The sequence below is a fragment of the Perognathus longimembris genome, chromosome 7 (genome assembly GCF_023159225.1).
Source record: "Perognathus longimembris pacificus isolate PPM17 chromosome 7, ASM2315922v1, whole genome shotgun sequence".
NCBI classification, from domain to species: Eukaryota; Metazoa; Chordata; class Mammalia; order Rodentia; family Heteromyidae; genus Perognathus; species Perognathus longimembris.
Window position 1 is genome coordinate 82548940 of NC_063167.1, and position 19541 is coordinate 82568480.

General features: G+C 44.9%; 1 pseudogene; it reads left to right on the forward strand.

Moving 5' to 3' along the window:
- The first annotated feature begins 4293 nt into the window (after positions 1-4293).
- Positions 4294-19541, forward strand: part of LOC125355753 — a 119121-nt pseudogene continuing 103873 nt past the window's right edge.

Consider the following 19541-nt stretch of genomic DNA (forward strand, 5'->3'; position numbering starts at 1 on the left):
ATATGTACCACATTTTCCTGATCCGTTTGTCTACTGAGGGGCATCTGGGTTGGTTCCAGATTCTCGCTATGACAAATTGTGCTGCGATGAACATTGTTGTGCTGGTGGCATTACTGTGATTTTTGTTTGTGGTCTTTTGGATAGATACCCAAAAGTAGGGCTGCTGGGTCATAGGGGAGTTCTATATTTAGCCTTCTGAGGAATCTCCATACTGCTTGCCAGAGTGGCTGAACCAGTTTACATTCCCACCAACAATGAAGTAGGGTTCCCTTTTGGCCACATCCCCTCCAACAATTGTTATTGTTAGTTTTCTTGACATAGGACATTCTTACTGGGGTGAGATGGAATCTCAATGTTGTTTTGATTTGCATTTCTTTTATGGCCAGTGATGTGTTGGGGTCAGCTGCACCTTTAAGGGGCCACAGCTGACCTCAGCCTGTCCCTCCCCTTCCTGTCTTTAACAGGAAGAGAAGGAAGTCTGACATCACTTGAGGGACAGCCCCTTGGGACCAATCCAGGGCCCCTCTCTTGTGCTCACCTTTGGGGTATATCTGGGAGGCTCCTCATTTGAATAAACAGAAGCCCTAGAGGTTTTCTCCAGGGGCCCACGTGTCCGTGTCATTCTTGGCGGTTTTGGGGCACCCTGCGACCACACGCCACCAAGGCTACCCGTGGCCATCACTCCTGTGTGAGCGATAATGGACCACCCAGGAAGGGGCGGACAAGCCCCTTCCCCCCCCCAAGTGAGGGGAAGTAGAGAGAGAGAGAGAGACGAAGCTACCTGTGGCCATCGCTCCCACATGAGAGTGATAAAGGACCACCCAGGAAGGGGTGGACAAGCCCCTTCCCCCCCAAGCGAGGGGAAGTCGAGAGAGAGAGCCCACAGTGATGTAGAGCACTTTTTCATATGTCTCTTGGCCATTTTCATTTCCTCATCAGAGAAGTCTCTTTGTAAGTCGTTAGCCCACTTGATGAGAGGGCTATTGGTTCTTTGTGGTTTTGTTTTGGAAGAAGGTAATTTTTTTAGTTCTGCATATATTTTAGAGATGAGGCCTTTGTCTGTTGAATGGCCGGTAAAGATCTTCTCCCAGTCTGTGGGCTTTCTGTTTATCTTGCGAGCTATGTCCTTTGCCGTGCAGAAGCTCTGCAGTTTGATGCAGTCCCATTTGTCCAACCTTTCTTTGATTTGTAGCCTTTCTGGTTCATTTTTAAGGAAGTTCAGTCCTGCGCCAAGGTGCCCAAGTGTTTCTCCTACTCCTTCCTTTAGTGTTTTCAGGGTGTCTGTTTTGTCAGCTCCCAGTTTTGCAGATGAAGGTTTAAGATTGAGTGGCTCCATTAATTTGGCCTCCTGCAAGGCTTCCCTTGACTAAACCCTATCATAATAGAGGGCATTGTGGTGGGAACAGGAGCATGAGGGAGACATTCTGTTGTGCCCAAGTTCTAGAAGACCACCAAGAGCCACACATTCCGAAATGCAAAAGCAAGGCTTTATTCAGGCGAGCTGCAGCCCGGACCTCGTCCTACATTCCGATGCAGCGGAGGTTAGGAGGAAGGTCACGAGCAGAGTTTCACATGGGTATTTAAAGGAAAAACAACACAAAATTACAAAAAACCAGAAGTGCAAGCAGGGTTGGGGTGCGAGGACAAATCTGATTGGCTCGGGGCTAGGGGTTCTCTAAAATTGGTCAGAGGACATTCCAGAGCAGTCAACGTAACTGGAACATTCTCAAACTGGTTTGGCCATCTGGGAAATGGGCTTTATGGCCGGTTGGTTTCGGCACAAACATCTGCCCAAACAAGTTCGTTCCTGGAATCTGTACAATTTCTGGCTAGCTTCACCATAAACAAGCCATTTCCTGGGTTTTATGTATGTGCTGGGTTATTCTGTTATGCCAAGTCGCGAGAAGACCACCAAGAAGGCCACCGAGACTCAGACGTTCCGAAATGCAAAAGCAAGGCAAGGCTTTATTTAAGCAAGCTGCAACTCGGACCTCGTCCTACCCACTGACACAGCGGAGGTTAGGAGGGAGCCCGAGTTGCAGCTCGCTTAAATAAAGCCTTGCCTTGCTTTTGCATTTCGGAACATCTGAGTCTCGGTGGCCTTCTTGGTGGTCTTCTCGCGACTTGGCATAACATTTGGGGGCTCGTCCGGGATAGCCCCAGAGACCCCCCGAGACCCCAGACTCTGAAGGTAAGAAAACAGCCTCATTTGTCTTGTAATGTGTCTGTTTGTCTGTTTTGCTTTTGCTTATTTCTTGAAGGGGTTGTCGAAGCAGACGTGCTTACTCAGCAATCCTGGGGAGACTGGGGGATGCCCCAGACTCCCCACCTTTGAAGGGGGACCTCTGGAGCCCCGCTTTCAACTTGAATTCACTCTTTCTGCACCCTTGCAGGAGGTTGTGTGGGCCAACTTGGGAGATCTCCAGTTTTTCTTGTTCTTGTTCTTGCCTATGTTTTTTTCCTTTTGTATTAATTGTTTTGGTTTCTTTTTTTTTTTTTTTTTTTTGTAGCCTTTTGGACTAAACATCTGATCAGAGCTATGGGTAACATTCTATCTTGGGGACCTCCATCTAGCCCCCTAGATTTGACTCTAGCTCACTGGAGGGAGATCAAGGAGATAGCTCAGAACCGAGGTGTGGCCCTTAAGGAGGAAAAATGGATTACCCTGTGCAAGTCAGAATGGCCCACCCTTGAGAGAGCTAATTGGCCACCTGAGGGGAGCTTTGACATAATTAAGATCAGTACTTTACAAAGCCTAATCGAAGCCCCTTGTTCAGGGTATATAGACCAGATTTCTTATATAAACACCTGGAGGGAACTAGTTGACAGGGACACTCCAGCTTGGGTTCGACCTTTCTTACCAACTCCCTCCTCCACTCCTTCCCCTACCCCAATATTCACTCAAAAGACATGGGGTGACAAGAGAGAAACTAAGAGGGGAGAGAAAAAATTATATCCACTTGTCCTCCAGGGAGGAAGCACGGAGGAGGAAATGCTTCCCCCTCCCTACTCCCCACCCCAGTTAACTCTCCAAGAGGAGGACTCTGAGGAAGATGTTTCAGCTGTGCCCTATGCCCCGGAGGGCCCCGCTCAATCAACTCACCGGTGCCGAAGAATTACATCTCTTCATAATTCTGTTGCCCTTCCCCTATGCCCTATACGTCCTGTGGATGCAGATGGTCGACAACAATTCCAATACTGGCCATTTGCTACTAGTGATCTTTACAATTGGCGTGCCCAAAATGCCCCCTTTTCTGAGAAACCTCGGGACTTAATTCGCTTGTTTGAAACTATACTTTTCACTCACCAGCCCACTTGGGATGATTGTAGACAGCTTTTACAGGTCCTTTTCACCACTGAGGAGAGAGGTTGTATCCAAGAAGCAGCCGGAGACTTATCCCCGGCCCCAACGGAACACCCATCACGAATTCTGCCTTGATTGACACCTATTTTCCTGAGACCCAACCAGCATGGAACTACAATACAGCTGAAGGTAGGGAGTGACTCCTTGTCTATCGCCAGGCTCTGCTGGCAGGTCTCAAGGTGGCCGCTCGCCGACCTACTAATATGGCCAAAGTTTATGATACTAGGCAGGGAAAAAGTGAAAGTCCGGCAGCATACCTTGAGCGGCTTGTGGAAGCTTTTAGTCAATACACCCCATATGATCTTGAGATCCAGGAGTCTGGTCAGATAATTATGTTTGCCTACGTAAATCAAGCCACACCGGACATAAAGCGAAAGTTGCAGGCTCTAGACAGGCTCCATGAAAAATCTATTAGGGATCTCATAATATTAGCGGAAAAGGTTTATAATAAGAGGGAAATAGGAGAACAAACACAGGAAAGGAAGGACAAAGAACGTGGAATAGAGCAAGAAAAGAGGAACAGAGTTGAGGAAAGGAGTTTGGCTAGAATTTTGGAGCAACAATGGAAGGACCTCAGGGAAATCCTGACCTCTATGCAGGCAGGAAACTTTAGACAGTTCGCCTCTCCAAGTAAGGAGCAGGAGCCCAAACCCCAATCAAGAGTGGGGAAGAAGCAATGTGCTTATTGCAAGGAGGAGGGGCATTGGATCAAAAACTGCCCAGAGCTAGCCAAGAAAAAGGAGGAAAAACATAAAGTAGGATCAAGAGTGTTGTCAACCTTAGAGATGGCTGAGGACAGTGACTGAGGGAGTCGGGGCTCAGATCTCCTCCCTGAGCCCAAGATAACATTGAAAGTGGAGGGGAGTCCAGTCATGTTCATGGTAGATATGGGAGCAGAAAATTCAGTATTACTAGCCCCGAGAGGGCCGATGTCCACTAAAACAACATGGGTCCGAGGTGCGGCGGGCACTAAACACTATAAATGGACTACTCGAAGAACAGTGGACTTGGGAGCGGCCAGGTAACCCACCCATTTTTAGTCATCCCTGACTGCCCCTATCCATTGCTTGGACGTGATCTCTTAACAAAAATGAAAGCTCAGATACAGTTCACAGGCTGTGGGGCTTCTGTGATGAACTCAAGAGAAAAGCCTGTTAGTATACTAATAACTAGCAAGTTAGAAGAGGAGTATAGGCTATACCAGCATCTCAAGCCTGAGTCTCTGGAAAATGAGTAGCTACGGGTGTTTCTCCAAGCATGGGCAGAAACTGGGGGAATGGGACTGGCAAAACATTGTCCTCCAATCTTTGTGGAACTCAAACTGGGGCCGACCCAGTAAGAGTTTGCCAGTACCTTATGTCACTAGAAGCAAAGAAGGGGATCACTCCTCACATCAGAAAATTGTTAGATTTAGGAGTTCTGAAGCCTATCCAGTCAGCCTGGAATACTCCACTGTTGCCTGTAAAAAAGCCTAATTCTAATGATTACAGACCAGTGCAAGACTTGAGAGAAGTTAACAAGAGAGTAATGGACATTCATCCAACAGTCCCAAACCCATATACCCTGCTGAGCTCCCTGTCACCGAGCCATGTGTGGTATACTGTGTTGGATCTAAAGGATGCTTTCTTTAGCCTGCCCTTAGCCTCACAGAGCCAAAGCTACTTTGCATTTACTTGGCATGATCCTGAAATTGGGATAAGCGGTCAATTTACCTGGACCAGGCTGCCTCAAGGATTCAAGAATTCGCCTACCCTTTTTGATGAGGCATTACATGAAGACCTGAGTGAGTACGGCTCCCAAAATACTGGAATAAGTCTATTGCAATATGTAGATGATTTGTTAATAGCCGCTCCAGACCAAAATAGCTGTCTAAAGGGAACAGCTAGGCTCTTAAAGACTCTTGGCAATTTGGGCTATAGGGCCTCCACTAAAAAGGCACAAATTTGTAAACCTGAAGTCACCTATCTGGGCTTCATATTAAAAGAGGGCAAGCGTTGGCTGTCAGATGCACGTAAAGAGACTGTGCTAAAAATCCCTGTGCCTAAGTCAGCCAGACAAGTCAGAGAGTTCCTGGGAACAGTGGGCTTTTGCCTGCTGTGGATACCTGGGTTCACTGAGATGGCCAAGCCTCTATATGAAGCCACCAAAAACCTCCCAGAATTTCATTGGACTGAGCAAATGCAAAAAGCCTTTGAGGCAATCAAGAAAAGTCTTCTGGAAGCCCCAGCCTTAGGCCTATCTGACATGAATAAACCATTCACATTGTTCGTGGCTGAAAAGAAAGGAATAGCAAAAGGGGTGCTCACCCAGCCAATTGGACCCTGGAGACAGCCGGTTGCCTACTTGTCAAAGAAATTGGATCCTGTTGCCGCTGGGTTGCCTCCGTGCTTAAGAATAATAGCTGCAGTAGCCCTCTTGGTAAAAGATGCAGATAAGTTGACTCTGGGACAGAACCTGACTGTGGCCACTCCACACGCTCTAGAGGGGGTGCTAAAACAACCACCTGACCGATGGATGAGCAATGCCCGCATGGTCCACTACCAAACCTTGTTACTTAACCCGGCACGTATCAGCTTTTGTGTACCTACAGCATTAAACCCAGCAACTCTGCTGCCGGATCCAGATCTGGAAGCGCCCCTGCATGATTGTGAGCAGATCCTGGCCCAAACACATAGCCTCCGGCCAGACTTGCTGGATTTACTGCTATCACATGCTGAGCACACCTGGTTCACCAATGGCAGCAGCTTCATTCAGGATGGAAAAAGGTATGTGGGTGCCGTGGTTACTACGGATACTGAGATAGTGTGGGCAGAGGCACTCCCTCAGGGAACTTCTGCACAAAGAGCATTAACAAAAGCCTTACAGATGGAAAAAGAAAAGAGACTAAATATCTATATGGACAGTCAGTACGCTTTTGCCACCGTATACGTACATGGAGCCATCTACCAAGAAAGGGGGCTACTGACAGCCGAAGGAAAGGCCATTAGAAATAGGCAGGAGATTTTAATCCTCATCCGGGCCCTATGGGAACCAGCAAAGATTGCCATTATGCACTGTCCGGGTCATCAAAAGGGAGTTGATTCGGTGACTAGAGGGAATAATCTGGCCGACCAGGCAGCTAAGGAAGCAGCCCTCCAGCCCAGAACAGAAGTATTGACTCCAGTAGACCCAGGGCCACGAGCTTTGCCTCCTGTATCCCAGTATTACCAAGAAGATTTGGAGTGGATAAAGAAAATTCCCATGGCCCACAAAACCCTGGACAGAGAAGGAAACAATGACTGGTGGAAAACTGGTGAAGGGAAACTTATCTTGCCACAAGGGCTGGGTAAGGGGATCCTTAAAAGAATCCACCGAGCTTCTCACATGGGAACCCGAAGAAAGCAGGACTTGCTCCGATACTCCAAAGTAAAAATTAGACAAGGAAATCAACTTACTGAAGATATTGTTAAAAATTGCAAGGCCTGTCAGCTTACCAATGCCCCAAATCAACAAAGCATGACTAAAGGAGCTCGCCTCCGTGGGGATAGGCCAGGCGTGTATTGGGAAGTAGATTTCACAGAAATTAAACCTGGAAAATTTGGATACAAATATTTGCTAGTTTTTGTAGACACCTTTTCAGGATGGGTGGAAGCCTATCCAACAAAGCATGAGACTGCGAATGTAGTGGCTAAGAAGATTCTGGAAGAAATCCTACCCAGGTATGGCTTCCCATCCACCATTGGGTCGGATAACGGACCAGCTTTCATTTCAAAAGTAAGTCAGGGAATAGCCACTGCACTGGGGACGGATTGGAAATTGCATTGTGCTTATAGACCCCAGAGTTCAGGACAGGTAGAGAGAATGAATCAGACTCTAAAAGAGACCTTAACTAAATTGGCCTTAGAGACTGGCGCAGACTGGTGTCACTCCTTCCTTTTGCTCTGCTTAGAGTAAGAAATTCTCCCTATCAGTTTGGCTTTACTCCTTTTGAAATAATGTACGGGTACCCCCCACCCATTATCCCTAGCCTTCAGACTGAATTGCTTGCTGATTTGGATGATACTGAATTTTTGTGTAAACTTGATTATTTGCAGCTTGTGCACAAGAAAATGTGGCCCCAACTTAAGGCATTATATGATTCTGCTTCTGTCCCTACCCCCCATTTATTCAGACCAGGGGATTGGGTGTTCATCAGGAGGCATAACCCAAAATCCTTAGAACCACGGTGGAAGGGACCCTACGTGGTGCTACTGACTACTCCCACCGCCCTTAAGGTAGATGGCATCGCCACTTGGGTCCATTGATCCCATGCCAGGCCAGCTGACCCTTTTGCCCTGGACAATGACTACTGTGGTGGATGGGAGGTCTCCAAGCACCTAACTCAGCCGCTTTGCCTTTGCCTCAAGAAAAGAAAGTTAGACTGAATATTGTTATAATTTTATTTTTGCCTTATTTCCTTGCTACCCAGGCTAATGTTGATGTTATTTTGGCAGCTCACTCCAAAGGGAGGTGACCCCCTTATTTTAGGTAGTTTTGGGCTTGCTCAGGAATACGGGTATAGCCACCCCACCCTTAGAGCATAGCTGAGAAGTTTATGTGTTATTTTGTTGTTTACATTTGGATAATAAACACTATACAGCTAATGGTAAGTCTGTATAGCTGAAAGTTAATTTTCAGTTTGCAATAATCCTGCAGTCCCTTGGTAAGGTTATAGGTTCCTGGCTAGGTAAGGTCAACGCCCGTGAGTCAGCCTGAAGAAGTTACAGAAGATGGATGATCTTCATCCATCAGCCCCCCTTTAAAACCGAGGGACCAGAGTTATTTTCGGATACTACTTTGGGCCCTACTGGCCCATGCCTTACCTCTATGTCATCCCCTAGACATGCAAGCCATTGAAATGGACAGAATGGAGCCATGATTGGCTCCCAAGGTACCAAAAAGAAAAAGGGGGAAATGAAGTGCCAGACTTTGAAGTCAGGCCCCACTTTACCACGTGAACCCAACTTTACCATGTGAACCTGAGATAAGCAGGCCCTGTGAGCAGACCCAGGAACAAGCCCATTAGGGCCCAGTCGGTCTAGAACTCTAACCTCTGGGAATGCTTAACTCTGACCACCCCTAGAATGCCTCGAACCCTGAGCCAATCAGATTTGTACCTGTGTCCTAATCTTGCTTGCTTGAACACCTGATTGTTGTAACTTTGCTTTTTTTGCCTTTATAAACCCTGTGGAATCGTAGCTCGGGGCTCCCTCCTAACCTCCACTGTGTCGGTGGATAGAACGTGGCCCGAGTTGCAGCTCGCTTAAATAAAGCCTTGCCTTGCTTTTGCATTTCGGAACGTCTGTCTCGGTGGCCTTCTTGGTGGTCGTTTCGTGACTTGGCACAACAATTCTTAGCTTAACACAAACAACAAGATGGTTGCAGTTTCAAGATGGAGTTGTCCTAGTCTTTCAATTCCATCTGTAGGTCCCAGAGTGGAGAGGGACAGGCTTGCTATTTCACAGTGAACTAACTGGTTTCCTATGAAAACTAGAGCTCTGGGTCCTTTCCTTTTACTGGCAATGACTCTGTGTCTCTATTCCACTAGTCTCCATCTTCAAAAGGTCCCATTACCTTCCAACCCCATACTGGGAACCACATGTTCAACATGGGAACTCTTGGGGGCTCAAACCCTAGCTTGCTCTACTTGTCTTCCCCCTTGGTTGGTACACTGGTGTGGGGTGGATATCAGTCAAAAACACCAACACCTAGACCAGGAACTGAGAAAATGATAGGGCAGACTTGTGCATTTGTAAAGAGCCTAGTAGGCATAGCATTTGTAAGTGATGTTAATATATTAGCACTTTACCTTTGGTATTTTTGAATCTTAAATACACATCCTATTGTGTAACCCTTCTTGAATTTAGTAATCCTTCTGTATTTGTCTCCTGTTGGCTGTTTTGAACATTGCCACATATGTAAATAGCTTAAAACAAGACAAATGTATTCTCATATAGTTCCTGAAATCCTACAGCCACAATGGGTCTTATGTTACTGTAGTAGGGAGGTCAGATCTGGCCAGTGCCATCATTAGCTGTGGAGGGACTTCAGGTTGACTCCAGCTCAGATTAGAGCAGAAGCCAACTTCATCTCCACTAAGATCTTCCCCACCCTATCCAGGGAAGCTCCACTTTATTATGATAAGTTATGTAAATTGACCACCTGAGGCCTGGGAGCTTCAAGGGAATCTGTGCTCTCCCATGGGTAGGTGTATCCACCTGATGTCAAATCCATGTGTCCTCCAGAGTGGGTGTATCCACCTAATGTCAAATCTATGTGCCAATTCTAACTAGAATGATAGGTTGGTCCAAATACATAGACTGTAACTCTATTGGCCACCTGTGTGTGGCCTAGCATGCTCTGTAAGTGTTGAATCCTCATTGGTCACCTGCGTGTGGCAATTTTGACTGTGATGTTTGCCTTATAACCAGGCTGGAAGGCCACATGGGCACGCAGTTCCAGCTCCCGAGTCTGGGCTGCACACGTGCGGGCAGTTCCAGCTCCCGAGTCTGGGCCCTGATCCTGCACACGTGGTTGGCAGTTTCGGCTTCCAAGTCTGGGCTGCAACCAGGGCCGGTCGGTTCACTTTTTGTTCACTTTTACTTCCCCATTAAATCCGTCTTTTGGTCATCTTTAAGCTGGAGGCTGTGTGGTAGACTCTTGGGGGAACCAGGAATCCCCTCCCTTTGGGGGGGGGACCCCGTTTTATTGTAGTGAACCCCCACTCTACTTCAGTTACCAGAACAGCATGTTTTTTGGAGGTGCCAATAAACATTTTCTTTTCTTTCCCCAGTTTCTTGAGGCCCCTGGCTTATTTTATTCTTCTTCAAAGAGAATTCCTCCAATCTCATCCCATTTTCTCTATCACACTGTCACTCTGTCTCTCTGTCTCTGTCCTTCTCTTTCTTTCTCTCCCCATATCTCTCACTCTGAGACAGGATCTTACTATGTATCCCAGACTGATCTTGAACTCATCATTCTCTTGCTTCAGCCTTCCAAGTGCTGTATTACAGACATATATCACAACATCTGGTCCCTGATTTTTCTCTCACACAGACCCTCTTTTATGGGCTTACTCAGATAATCCATGATACTCTTAGCATCTTAAAATCCTTACTGCACCATGTGCAAAGTTTGTCATGTTTCCATGTTCCAGAAACTAGGATACGGCCCTCTTTGAGAAACCTAACTCAGTCTAACACATCTTCCTAAAACATATCTTCCAGATGTTTAGCATCTTCTGAGGAAGCCCTTTTAATTTAAACATTATTTGACACTCCATTATTATTAAGAAATGAATGATAGATGAAGCCATGTTCTCTTTTTTCTACCTTGTCACTTGAGGAAGGGGTAGGTAGAAGAGGCCAGGAAGAAGCCATAGAAGATGGGAGTTTGCTAGAGATTTCTTCAATACCTTGAATCTTGTCAGCCACAAAGACACAAAAATTCTTTCAGCTTCTGATGAGATGAAATAACTTGGAATCAGTATCCCTAAGGACAACTTCTACTAATTGTAATGCAAATACAACAGCTCAGCTTTTATTCAAATTTGTCTACTGTCCTTGCAAGGTAGAATATCAACATTGCCTTGAGCCAATAGAGAATAAATGCCATGGAGAAGTAATTTATTTCTTCATTTACTTACTGCAGAATCAGTCGGGAGTCTCTTTCAACCCAAGGTTGTCCAATTTTCAATGCTGCAATAAGTGGAGAATTCCTGAAGCCATGACAAGCCCGTGTTCTTCTTTGGCTTGGTTTTTTTCATGGAGTTACTGTCATCTGAACAATTCTGGCAGGCTTGGTGCTTGGTGTTGACATTGCTAGGCTTCTATCCTTTCTTCTCTCTCCAGGGGTGAATCCACTACTTGTCTTTTGCCACCTCTGAAAATTGCCTGTGGTCCTTACCTTGTGGTGCCACAGTACTTTAACTTTTGCTTCCATGTCCCATTGCTTTCTTCATGCCTCCTTTATTCAAGGACCCTGGTGATTACTGAATCACTGAATTACTGAGTTATCTGACTCTTGCACATAATTCATTTCATGATCCTTAATGTCACCACATGTGCAATGTCTCTTTTGCCATCTGAGGCAACCTGTTCCTAGATTCTGGAATGTAGAAAATGGACATTTTTAGGGGCCATTATGCAATCTACCACATCTAATTTATCGTCTAATTTATACTTTTCTCTTTGATAGTTTGTTGTTTCTGTACCCTCACTAGCAAATCTTTGTCTATAACAAGATGATAAAAAATTTTTCTTCTGAAAGTTTCATACTGTTACTTACTATGTTTAAGTTCAAAATGAGTTTCAAGCTCATTCTTGTGTATACTTTTGAGGCAAAGGTCAGAGTTCATTTAATTGTCTTAGATTTAGTATTTCCAGCATCAAAACTGAAAATATATCCTTCTATTGTTTTCAGTTTTGTTGGAAATCATTGGATCAGTTATGGATGTGTTGAATTCTGATCTCATTTCTGATTTTTCTGAGTGTATATGCAATGGCCTCCATGTTAGGCTTATTATTAATAGTTTCTAATGCCTGGATCTAATTATTTTAATGTGATGTGTAAAACCTTTCATTGTCTGACCCTTTCTTTCTCCTTCTACTCTATTATTTTCACCCACATCCATTATACGTTACACTGAAAGTCCCATAGTTATTAAAAACCACTGTGGAGATGTTTCTTCCTCTGCATTAAACACCTATTTCTTCTACTTTGCCTCATTTTTTTTCCTTTTTCTCCTCTATTAATTTGCCATCGTTTTCTCCTGGAAACTCTTTTAAACCTCATCTTCTGGGCTGGTAATGTGGCTTAGCAGTAGAGTGCTTGTCTAGCATTCACGAGGCCCTGGGCTCGATTTCTCAGCACCTCATACACAGAAAAAGCTGGAGGTAGCACTGTGGCTCAAGTGGTAGAGTGCTAGTCTTGAGCAAAAAGAAGCCAGGGATAGTACTCAGGCCCCAAGTTCAAGCCCCAGGACTGGCAAGAAACAAACAAAACTCATCTTCATATGCTCTCAGGGCACTTTACCCACTGAATTCCAGTTGTTACTAGACTGACCTGTCCCCTCTCTCTGTAGATGGGATGGGGCGGCAAAAGTGGTTCACTTACAAGCTCTGGCAACAGCACATTCATTTGTGAAATGAGTAATGACTGACCTTAAGTCACTCAGTGTAGGAGGCTTCCTAGTAGTGGTGTTGATTTGCAGCAAAGCACCCTAGTAGCAAAGAGTAGATTGGCTGGAGGAAGGATGATAAATGGCCATTTTATTAAATTGAGGCCAACTGTCAATTATTACTCTCATCAGAATGTTCCAAACAACCCTAGAATGTGAGAATGAGGAAACTAACGCCCAGACAGATAATACAATCTGCTCACCACCATACAGTTAGGTAATGGAGCCAGTATTTAAATCCAGAGGCATTTTACTCTAGAATATAAACTCTTTCAATCTCCCTAAGACTATAATTACATTTCCTTAATATTAATATTAGTAGTTAATATTAATATTAGTCTCAGCTTCCTCTGAGATTTTCAACAAATTATGGACTTGAGAAAATATCAATTGCTGTGTGAATTATTACTTAAAATGATACTGGAAATTCTGAATTTTCAATTACATGTTTTTTTTTGTTTTCTTTCTTTCCTTTTTTCTTTCTTTCTTTCTTTCTTTCTTTCTTTCTTTCTTTCTTTCTTTCTTTCTTTCTGTCTCTCTCTCTCTCTCTCTCTCTCTCTCTCTCTCTCTCTCTCCCCCTCCCTCCCTCCCTCCCTCCTCCTCCTTCTTTTTGGTCTTAGAGCTTGAACTCTGGGCCTGGGTACTGTCCCTGAGCTCTTCAGCTCAAGACTAGTGCTCTACAAGACACTTTGAACCATAGGGCCACTTCTGGTTTTCTGGGGGCTGATTGAAAATAAGAGTCTCATGGACTTTCCCATCTGGGCTGGTTTTGAACTGCAATCTTTAGATCTCAGTCTCCTGAGTAGCTGGAATTACAGGATGTGCTACCGGTGCCTGGCCAATTACATGTTTTTAATAAAGACTTTGTACTGATAGTTGTTTAGATTTTAAGATTACCCTAAAATCAAATTATAGGCAGGAAATTTACTATCCTTTCTGTTAGGTTTTTAAAGTAGGTAGTCGGTAAAGGAGAACGCCACGCAGTATTCAGGCAGGAAAGAAAGTTTATTACCAAACTGCTGGCCTGTGGCCAAGATGACCCATGGCCAGAGAGAAGGGAGAGAGAGAGAGAGAGTGACCCCCACCCAGCCCTGCCTTATATCTAGGGCAGGGGCAAGGGGTGTGGCCAGGTGGATTAGGATGTGACCTCAGGGAAAGGGGAGGTAACTGCCTCCAGGTCTGCAGGTTACCCAGGTAACTGGGTGGAGACTTAATGAGGTGGGGGCAGCTACATGGAGCCCTCGGGGAGAGGACCTAACATTCCAGCCTTTTAATAGTTATGAAAAAGGATGAAGACTCTCTCTGGCTGCTTCCTGCTGGCAAGGGGCATTGGCATTAGGGGTAAAAGGCAGAAATGTGGCCCCTCCTGGAGAAGGCGAGCAGCAGGGTCCCTTGGTGGTAGATGCCAGTCCTTGAATGAAGCCTGAAAGAAGTCTCATGAGGCAGGGGCTGGGCAAAAAAATATTAAGGCAAAAGGAAGGGTTTAGGGCACAAAATTAAAAATTGGATGACTTGGACAGTTCTTATACTCAGGCATGGACATTAGATGGACAAGCTACTATCTCTTGATCCCCTGTCTCTGATTAATTTTGAAAGGGCGAGACAAAGTGACTCCATTTAGGATATGACATAATTCTCCTCTTACTCCTCTCCATGATCCTTGTTCCCTGAACTGGCTGAGTCCCAGGGGTCTAAGTGCTTGTTGCTGGGATGGCTTGCCCCCATTGGCATTCACGGGGTTTGAACTCAGGGCCTGGGCACTGTCCCTGAGCACTTCTGCTCAAGGCTAGCACTTTACCACTTGAGCCACAGCTCCACTTCCAGCATTTGGCTGGTAAGAGATCAGTCTCTTCAGCCATGCTTCCAGCCTGGCTCTTTGCTGGTTAGTTGGGAGATGGAGTGTGAGAGAGATTTTCAGCCTGGGCTGGCTTCGAACTGCAATCCAAGGCATCTTTGCCACAAAAGCCCTTTTTTTTTATTTCCAATTAAAACAACAAGGAGACCAAGGGGACTAGAGCTTACCTGTACCTTGTCAAGAATTGACCAAATACTTGCCAGAATTCTGCAATGACAAAACTCAGTAGATGTGATGAGTTTTAGCACAGATACATAGCTAGATGGACATTCTAACAAATGACATTTACACAGACATACACACTGTGCACATAGGTTTTACAGCATGCAAAAATGAATTTCAGCAGTAGAGTCTTTTGGAATTCCAATAGTAAATGACATTGTTTTTCCCAATATTTTAAAACCACGTGGTCGGTTAGAAAAACAATTTTGCTAGCAAACAATAATTTTTCAGATTCTAAAATGGAGAAACCATATTTTGATAAACTCTAGTGGGATGCCATGCTGAGGGGCGTGGCAGGAGGACACAAACACACTAATAGAGAACACGTGGCATGGCATAATGGCGCCTGAGCTGATGCCCGTTAAACCCAATATCTACCACATGGTCAATGCTAGAGAAAAGAACTTTTAGATATCTTTGCTGACAAAGCACATTGGTGGTCAAGCCTCAGTTTCGAAGGTCTGTGAAAAGAGGCAGCTTTGTGAGCAAGGCACACAAGGATGGTACGACTTGGGAATTTTATGCAGTAAGCAAGTAAGCAGGAAGATGAAAGAGAGAGAGAGAGAAAAAGGAAGAGAAAGAGAGGAAAAGAGAAAGAAAGAGAGCCTGAATATAAGTGACTTCTAACCATTTACCATCGCAGTGGCAAAAACTGTATCTGTGCGAGTATTTCGAACAGGCCTCATTGCACTGTCAAGAGGCGTGCTAGCAGTTTTCTGGCTCGGGTGTGACTGTGATGCAAAACCCAAAAAGCACGGGAGGGAGGCGCCTGGTGAGTGGATGAGCTTACCGAGCAGAAGCGGTGGACGGAGTGGCAGAGAACCGCAGCAGCAGCAGTTTCACTCACCAGGGTAGACAAGTGGTGTGGAGGTGGAGGTGGATGTGGAGGTCAGCATTGGTATTAGTGAAAAGTGCCACGTGGCGTCTCACAGCAGTTCGGTTCGTGGAAAAAGGGCTGTCAGGACTGGGGATACTCCCAGAAAAAGGAGAAAAATAGAGGGAATTCTGCCTGTCCTGACTCTTAAGCCCTATCTGAGTCACGGAACCATATATGTTAGGTTTTTAAAGTAGGTAGCCGGTAAAGGAGAACGCCACGCGGTATTCAGGCAGGAGAGAAAGTTTATTACCGAACTGCTGGCCTGTGGCCGAGGTGATCCATGGCCAGAGAGAAGGGAGAGAAAGAGAGAGCGATCCCCACCCAGCCCTGCCTTATATCTAGGGCAGGGGCAAGGGGTGTGGCCAGGTGGATTAGGATGTGACCTCAGGGAAATGGGAGGTAACTGCCTCCAGGTCTGCAGGTTACCCAGGTAACTGGGTGGAGACTTAATGAGGTGGGGGCAGCTACATGGAGCCCTCAGGGAGAGGACCTAACACTTTCCACCAGATTCACATCTATCTATCTACCTAGAAACAAATGTAGGAAACAGGATATAATTTCATTGTTAGCTATGTCCATAGTCTTAAAGTAGATCACTGTGGAAAACATGGCTTTGTGGGAGTCTCTAACATATGCTGGAAAGTTGTTTTATATTTGTTCACTCTCCTCCTCTATTTTTAAACACACAGGGGTTGAACAAACAATCCAGGTTGACGGAAGGGATTTGGCAGGGGGTGGGGGTGGAGTGGGGAGTGGGAAGAAGAAATCATAGAACCAGGGAAATTCACTCTAATTTTTTTTAGTGGTCATCTCTATGTCCCTGAAATCATTCATAGGCATTTTAGCTGAAATTATCATGGATGAATATTTTAACTGAAATCCCAAGGTCTTTTGATGGCACTCTCCTTAATCTCTGAAATTAGTCAAAGACATGATTGTCAAGGCTGTGTTGCTAGTTTGGTTACTCTGTTTTGAGTCCTAAATATGCTCTAAATATGCTCCAGGGTCCAGCCTAGCAGAACAAGTGAGTAGATACCAAAATAGAATGATGTCCCAAATTAGACACAATATTATTTCCTACCTCTTGGTGCCACATAGAGCTTCCTAACGGGATAATTCTTTTATTGAAGAAATTAACTTTAAGGAAGTAATCATTTAATAAAGAACACTTGAATGGCAATGTAGGGTTTGGATTCCCAGGTAGAATCTGATTTATATCTCAGTGAAATTGATAGTCTGTGTCAATCCATTTGTTGCTATAACAAAATAGTTAAGCCCATATGATATAAATAATTGAAATTTATTCAGCTGACTATTCTGAAGGCTAAAAGAGCTGAAAGCACTACATTTGGTGGGGTCTATATTGCTTCATCAAAGCATGGCAGGTGACACATTCATTGTGAGACTGAGCATCTGTGCTAAATTTATTCTCTCTTCCTCTTTAGAAACCAACTAATTCCCTTATGGGCATCCCCAAATCATGACCTCATCTAATCTTAAATACCTCTTCAAAGCTTTACTTATAACTATTTTTATTAGCATTTACATTTGGGGATTGAGTTTCTAACATGTACTTTTGAGAGATACATTCAAAATGATAGCACTGTTTAACAGCATCTCTATTGGAGGACAAACCCAGCATTTAGTCTCCAGATCCTTTATTTCCCCTTAATACCGATTGACCACCCAACAGATAAAGAAATAATGCCTAAAAATACAATGCCTAAAAAATACTGATGAAAAAGTTTGGAATTTAAGAAACTGAAGAGGTAAGCACTGAAGAAGAGATAGCTTAGAATTATGTAAGTGGTTGGGGATTGAGAAAAATAAGCAAAAGCATGATAACTTCTCAGACAAGGCAGCCATGAGAGATATTGTCCAGGCAGATGTTGAAATCATGAATGCAGTGGAGGAAGAGGTGGATGAGTCTACCAAGAGCTCAAGAGTTCAAGAGCTCTCAAGTAGAAATGACAGAAATAGAGTGATTTATACCAGAAGTAACTTATAGGTTGTGGGATCTCTTCTAAGAGATATGACAAATAATTTACTTCTTATACAGCTACTTTATAATTGGAGAACAATGGACACAAAAGCACAAAGCCAGAGAATATGAACATCAGGCAAAGGGCCATAGAGAGAGAGTTCATCACAAGACACAACTCCAGGAGGATGGGCCTCAGGGTAGAGTCTGTGGTAAGATATGTTAGTGCAAATGGTTGAGTTTTTAGGATAAAGACATGGAGATATGAAAGGCCTGTATTCTCATGATGCTGGAAATGTGAGTGAGGTCAACTGTGTTGAAGTCAGTATGAATTTGAATGCTGTTTCTCACACGTTCATGTTTGTTAAACCATGGACTGACTGTTGGTCCCAACTCTATAGTTTTTCATTTAGTAGGTTCAAGATAGGGCTTGATCATTCATATTTCTAACAAATTTTAGGTGGTTCTAGTCTGGGTAGCTAACTTTGAGAACCACTCTGTGGGGCACACCTTGCATCATTAAGAGGAAATTAGCTGGGCTGGGGATATGGCCTAGTGGCAAGAGAGCTTGCCTCCTATACATGAGGCCCTGGGTTCAATTCCTCAGCACCACATATATAGAAAACGGCCAGAAGTGGCGCTGTGGCTCAAGTGGCAGAGTGCTAGCCTTGAGCAAAAGGAAGCCAGGGACAGTGCTCAGGCCCTGAGTTTAAAAAAAAAAAAAAAAGAGGCAATTAGCTGGCCCCGCCAGTTTTCCCAGCCCTGGGGTGCAAGGCTGTTGTGCAGGAACCGGAGGGGCGGTCCTAGATAGCCCTGCCTGCCTTCCGGGTTCTGCAGAACCAGAAAGGCAGTTCTAGCTGGCCCCGCCTTCCAGCCTTGGGACTACGGTGTAGCCAAGATGGCCTGGTGATGAACCCCGAGGCGGTCCTGTGGGTTGTGACCTAGAATTAGGCCACCTCTTAGGGTTGGTCCCTCGGCCATCCACCCTTGAGGGACAGCTCAGGCCACCCCTCATAGCCCCTAGCTAGGTGCGCACACCCCTCCCCCTCCTGCCGTTTTAAGGCCGAAGCTCCTCCCAATAAAGCAAGATTGTGTGACTGTCTCAGGCTGTCTGATTGTTCTCAGTAAAGGGGGGGGGGGCTGGGTGCGGCTGGTCCGTTGACCCTTCACCTTTTCTTGGCCCTCCTTCCGCGCCTGCTTCCCTGCCTCCCCCGCTGGCCAGGAGGCGAAGGACCCCGACACCACTCGTTTAGGGAAACAGCCTGTCAAGGGTAATTAAACCAGTGTGTTTCAGTGTGTGGTACAGAGGCTGGCAACCTGCTAAGAATGAGCAATGGAAATTGTTCAAGGTGCGGTTCTTCAAACTGCATTGTCAGAAGTCTTTTTGGAGGGGAGCCTATTAATGTGTTTACTACCAAATTTTGCAGATGAATATTATATGGTCATGATTTGTAGATCACTGGATTGAATCATGTGACATTCATCTTACCCTGTCACTCTAGGTGAATAGCTCTGAATAGTTAGCAGTCTATTACAGAGGCACATCAGCCCTCCTGGGGCCCATGATGGCTTAGAGTTAAGTACTGGGGTTTATAGAGTTTGACAGAGAAGAGTTTAGGTCCTGCGTATGACATGTTCTATTTTGGGTGATTGGAAGACTATAAGGGATGGAACAGTGAGACAAAGATTATTCAAATCACTTAATGTCTCATGCTTAGTAAGCTCTCAGTAAATGGAATCCTTCTAAGTTTGCTTTATACTCCTCATCTTGGCAAATGGGAATTTGAAGAAATGATACAAGGAGGTGCTAAATGATGACCTACCTCATATGTGTTCTGCCAGAAGCAGTTTATGGTGCTGATAGGGCTGAATCAAGGGAAGGCACCAAGGAAAGATGTAGAAAAAAAGCAGAAGAAAGGACTTCGGGACTTAAAAAACAGAGAAAGAGAGAAAAGCTGTTTTTCTGTGTATTTATTTATACTTCCACTTATGTCTTTTTGCTGGTTAATTGGAGATGAATCTCACAGATTTTTCTTTTTTTTTTCT